The 6,003-nt window shown below is 41.5% G+C and overlaps 1 long non-coding RNA gene across 1 annotated transcript; it reads left to right on the top strand.

Annotated features, from left to right (window-relative positions):
* The first annotated feature begins 2,178 nt into the window (after positions 1 to 2,178).
* On the top strand, positions 2,179 to 6,003 carry LOC147752563 (uncharacterized). The gene is made up of 3 exons (XR_015313725.1): positions 2,179 to 2,841; positions 3,960 to 4,087; positions 5,038 to 6,003. It is a non-coding gene; the product is annotated as an uncharacterized LOC147752563 (long non-coding RNA).

Genomic DNA, 6,003 nt, shown 5'->3' with positions numbered 1-6,003 from the left:
TTGTCTAAAAGGACAAGATCGGAACCGATTGCGCATAACGATCGGCGCCATTTTTAAAAATAGGTAGATTCGAAGCGGACGTGTTTACGTTCACAAGTACGTTGCAACGTCGAAACTTAAACGCAGAATTTCCACAAACGATTAGGTGATCTACTTTAACAGTCGTGACACACTCAATGCCATCGACGTCGATGACGATAATCACACTATCAGTCATCGGTCGACAGGTGTGCTTCAACGACAAAGCAGATTTCTATGACAAAGTGCCGATCTTCGTGACAACACGTCACTCAAATGCTTGGGTACTATTATTTTACTGGGTCTGAATTTAAAAGGAAACGCAGAACGATTGCTTAGACCGATGGATTTCAAAGCATCGACCGACGATATTGCACTTTGTATAAATAAATATTTACATCACTGGCGTATAAATGAATACAGAAGCGTTCAATTTATAGAGGCTTGTTTTAGTGCTTTTTTTTTTTACGATCGACATCATTCCCTATATTCTGAGCCTATTCTCACGACATCTTTTAACAATAACCGAAATCAAAGCTATCATACGGTAATATCTAAACAGCTAAACATCTACTGGTCTGATCCGCCAGTTTCTAAAGTGGACCACACGAGCTTCTCCTGACATCGGTATATCGCGGTCTGCTTCAATCGAGCCTTCACCAACAAGCATTGATAATGATTGTTTGTGACACAACGCCCGCTCAGTACTATGAACTGCCTGATCAACAAAACGATGAGATAAGTTTAAGCGTAAATGGAACACTCCGTTTGAGCAAAACACTTTGAAGAAATCTACTTTTCGCTGACGATCCTAACGAAAAAATTAAAGATGTCTCAGTAAATCTGTTGGGGTATCTTGACACTGTAAATGCTGCTGTGACGGATCAACGGGGCTACGAGCAACAATGGCGTCTACGTCGAATTGCCGACAAGTGTTGCATCCCGACTTAATCTTTTCTGCCACCACTTGCGACAGACAAAGCAGTCGCCTAAGCACACATGTATAATATGTTGAACACACATTTACCCACTATTGTAAATACTTGTTATACCATTATACGTTGCTATTTACTGCATAATGTTGCTTACTATTGGCCGGGTAACAAGCAGTAATTTGTTGCATAGCAGAAATGACAAAACAGAGGTATCATCTGTTATAGGTTTGCCCGTATGCACTTTGCTTTAGGTAGTATACACATCTTCTATAGCGATCAGGATCCGGACACAAACCCAGCGGAAGGTGGAAACATCAGGCGAACAAAAGCCTTTTCCTTAGCGTTTTCGCACTTGGGGGTTCCGATAAATTACCATGCTCGTAAGAGTTTTTTCGGTCGCGCGAATCTGCCCGAGTTCGCTTTAAACTAGCGTGTATGTCACTGATAGTTGGTATACCGTATTTTTTCAGCTAAAGTACACGACACCGCTAAATGTACATCTATTTGAATGCATATTTAAAATAAACCATCCATCTATAAAGAGTACCAGTTGGTTTATCGTTCTCAACCTTGCGTCAAGTTTCAATGGTATCGAACATTAGATGACGTATTTTTAAATTTTCTGATAGTGTTTGAATTGATTGCCTACTTTCTAGGCCAGCCCTGAGCCTGATGTCAACAAGGCCAAATGTCAACTAGACCAGTAGCTTCTTTGCGTGCTAAGCTATTAGTTTACCGTAAACCATCACTGAAACGGTTCGTTCTGTGGCACTCGGGCGCGTTTGAACCCGTGAACAATTGGACGTCAAACGTTTTACGTTAGAATTGGTTTGCAGTTTATTTATACAGGTTGTTACGGCATGTACCTGCGAACGATACGAATTTATTTATTTATTTATATGCGTCTATTTGAATGAATCATAGCACGAGCAATGCTTTTGCAGTAGCGAGCTCAAAACAAAGGTGGCCAATAATAAACGACTGGCACAACAAGAATATAAACGCCGCAAAGTGGACCAGTTGCAAAAGTTAGGTTAATCCATATACGTCATAACATAAACTTGAACTTCTATTATATCTTCTGATTAATTTCTCTGTAGTGTAGAGTGCGGCATTGTTAAGAGCGGACTTTTTTTTACTTTCGATTGTATAATAGTCGCTCATACAAAGAGGAGCCAGAAAGGCGTCCCAATTTGAAAATTTTTGCGGTTTCTCGGATATGCGACTTATACGACATTTTACGAATACAAGTCAGCGTATATATATATATACACGACTATAACAGAGATAAACCTTGAACGCTTAAACAGTTCCTGGCATCGTTCTCCATGAAATCTGCGATGATCTTGGTAAGCGTGCAAGCTGCGCTCGAAACTAGATAGATGCTGTAATGTAATGCGTAGGGCACGGGAAGGCGCCTGGATTGCCTTTGTGCTCAAAAATGGTAAGCGTATAAGTCTCATTCAGAAGAAGCGGCGTATCGCACGTACTAAAGGCAAATGCTAAGTAGTGTCAAACGTGGTTTGCAAGGTTATCATTTCAACGCCTAAAAACAACAAGACGCTAGTCTCCACGACACTCCGTGGGGGGTGTGAAGAAGTCCATCCGTAGGTTGCTATAGTGATTTTTTTTCTCACTGTTTCGGCCGTAAGGCCACGTGAGTGCGGCGAGTGAGTGAGAGAAAAGTGAGGTGCACTATTGCGATGTGATATATCACAAAGTTCGGGAGCGCGCTTGAAGCAAGGCCGTATACCGTACGAAGCCATAATTTGGCTCGTTTATGTCGAGATCTGCCAGTCATTTTTAGAACGGTATACGGGAATGCTCGTAGTCTGTAGGACAAGGTGCGGCACAGCGTCCTGTGCATGCTGCTCGTCGACAATGTACGGTAAGGGTGGACGCAGTATATTCTATATAGTGACAATGTCAAGTTGATTATGTCTATCAACAATGCCGAGAGTCATGCCGCGTTTCAATTATGTCTCTATCTGAAAACTTTAGCTTGTTCATGAAGCTACAGGCGCCGATTCTCGACGTCTCGACGTCGAGGCTGAATTTTTAGGGCAAAATTGTTTTCTAACGTATTGTTAAAGCTTTCGACGTTTAGTCCAAGCTTTCCATCCGCCTACACAGTATGAAGTCCACGCCGTAAACTTGCTCCTTTATGTACTCAGAATCGGGAATATAATTAGACTGAACTTCATTAGAGAAATAGAATAAGGGTCCTCCAAAAAAAGATATCATGTCATAAATTACAGTTTGATCTTAAACTAGTTAGGCTAGATGAATGGGAAATGAAGAGGAATTTGATCAATTCGTTTTTCCCATCCTAAAATCATGGCTAATGACGGGAAGATTAGCCACTCTCTTTATCACTATGAGGTGCATGGTGGAGCAAGTGCAGCGTAGACCATTACGGGCTAAAGAATATAACTACAATGTGAAATTCAGGATTGTAATGTCGTCGTAGGCCCTCCTTTTGAGCCAATTTACTATTAAGACCTGCAATTGGATAATGTATTCTTTAAAATTACCTTAAGCAAAATGGACACGTATGAGCCCATGCCGAGCCCAGCAAAGTGTGCCTCGATTATCCTTTACTATCATAAGGCATTCCATTAGAATTTGGTTCAGTGTACATGAAATTACCGTACGCAGAGCATCACCGGATGTCGTATTCCAACACCGAGATAACAAAAGGCGACGACTTCTTTCAGTTAGCATAACCCTTTACGTTGCGGTGAACCACGATTCGCTATGCTAAGACGAAGATGAGCGGTGGCTATAGCTTGTAACATCCTAGGTCCACCGACCTCAGTTCCTCCTTGCCGGACCATTAGGTTGTTCGAGACAGCGGTGACGAATCTCTAAGAACGCATCCAAATCCTTGTGCTTCTATATCGTATCATAGAAAAAGTGATAAACTCCACGCTCAGAACCTCATCAGGACTTAGTACCGCAATGCATTCCTTCTAATCGGATGAAAACATTTTTCTGATGGCGTAGTGTTTGCTACACTGTTGCCCAGGCCGCGTTTACGTTGGACTTACATTGCAACCACTACGAAATACTAACAAACGCAGCAGCGCGATTTTGTCCTTCTACCACCATAATAGGACCACTGGCGTTGTAAGGTAAAGTCATTAATACATTTGCCAGTATCCAATCTGTATTAGTCTTATATCATGTTATTTTATTGCACGGTATCACACGACGAGCTCTTTGCGGAACCATTTCTACGAACAGCGCGTCATCTGCTTTCAAGCTATGCACGAACTGTTCTTCTGTCTACGACGCACCCTGTTGCCAAAGCATGAGAATTCACTGAAATAGCTACACAGTCGAAAAATAGGGAAAGCTATTTTAGCTGATGCCAAATGTCGGCCGGGGCAAAGACCTCAAATGCGTGTTTGTGTGTACGACATTTGCTGGCCAAATATAGAGAAGCGTACGCAGTGTTTCAGATGGCTAGAATATGAGTTGCCGAGAAGTTTTTCAAACATCAGACAGCCAGCCAGCTTAGTCGAACCTTGATCATCAATCCGTAACGGCGCTTCCCATAGCAGCGTCTTTGCAGCGATTGTCCTGAATAGGTTTTTTGCAATAGTGTGCGTTTGCTTGCCCTTGATCAATATGCAAAAAGTTCGTCAGGCACAAGCGTGGTGTATTTTTATTTCGAAGCTAATAGGAAAAATTTGTTTAATTTTTCTTTAGTAACGGCGACTGATTGTAGTTGTTTCTCAAGGCCTTACCGATCGCAAACACAGTAAAAGAAAACAGATAAAGTAAAATACATTTTCTCCGATTTTCTGCAACGGATCATACAATGGCTCGCGCTTCCGCTTTAAAAGTCCTAATTTTTTTTTCAGGAAAAAGTGGCTCATGTTGGCCTTCTTCCATGAAACTATAAATTTAAACCTAATCTCGAGTATGTTGAACCCGATTATTCAAACATAACCTAGACGCTGTGCAACAATGATAAAGATTGTAAATTCAACATACACCGCTTCTGAACCACGGAATCGAAAAGAAAGGATGTGTACAAGCATATCGACCGATAGTAATGTAACCATTTTGCTTATAGCGTCTTCAGATTACCGAACATATCAAGAGATATCGTCGATAACTGGGTCGCCCATTGTTGTCGACGAGCTTCAGAGGTGGCCGCATACGCGCAACAATGGAACACTCATCATTGAAGCCAATCAATCAATTCATCATTAAAATACGTGACGGAATATCTCGGAACACAATAGCAAATGGCAACCTGTATAGTGACGGCTGCCGTAATGACAGTGATAAACTTGCCTTTGTCATGACATAGCTGTACTAAGTGATCGCTTGTATACTATAATATTAAAAAAAAAATATGTATACTATATTATATAGTATGGTATACCATTTGAAGCAAAAGTAGCACGGAAAAAAGTAAGCCTGTTCGACGCAGTTTGACCTGGAGGGCTAGCTACTATTAATTGATCAATTAAATAATCTGTGTTCGAAATAATCAGTGTAATACGATTATTTAGTTCTTTCAGAAAGAAGCTCTTATGTCTGTCTTCTAGTGACCGATTGATTGTCCGTAGCTTTTGAGTGAGATGCTTGAGGATGTTTCTCCGTACGCAAGTGATATCTGCAACATTTTCCTCTGTCTAGATAACATATTTTACCATCTTTCAACCGTGACATCTGCGCGACCAATATGTTGACATCCTTTGAACTCTCGCGCGAAACGCCCAACGGATAGTGCAGACACACTACTCTCCTAAAACGACGCCCACACCGAATTCAGCTTCTCACTGCCGCGTGCTTTACGCTATCAGAAGTGTCGTGCGAGTTAGACACGCGTACTCTCGTTTAGAAACAAGTGAATGAATGATCCAAACATTGTGGTCGCCAATAAATAGTCAAACAAACCCGTATTTAACGCTTTCAACGCGACGAGTTCCCCCGTCGCTAGTTGAAACCCTGCAAGCTTACATGATATCTCTACACAGTATATAATGTCATTTACACTTGTGACATTTCATTGTGGATTATCCGGACACGT

Source organism: Varroa jacobsoni, unplaced genomic scaffold (genome assembly GCF_002532875.2).
Source record: "Varroa jacobsoni isolate VJ856 unplaced genomic scaffold, vjacob_1.0 scaffold_1163, whole genome shotgun sequence".
In the NCBI taxonomy this organism is placed as follows: domain Eukaryota; kingdom Metazoa; phylum Arthropoda; class Arachnida; order Mesostigmata; family Varroidae; genus Varroa; species Varroa jacobsoni.
Note: the sequence above shows the minus strand (reverse complement) of the source record. Positions and strands in the feature narration are given on the sequence as shown.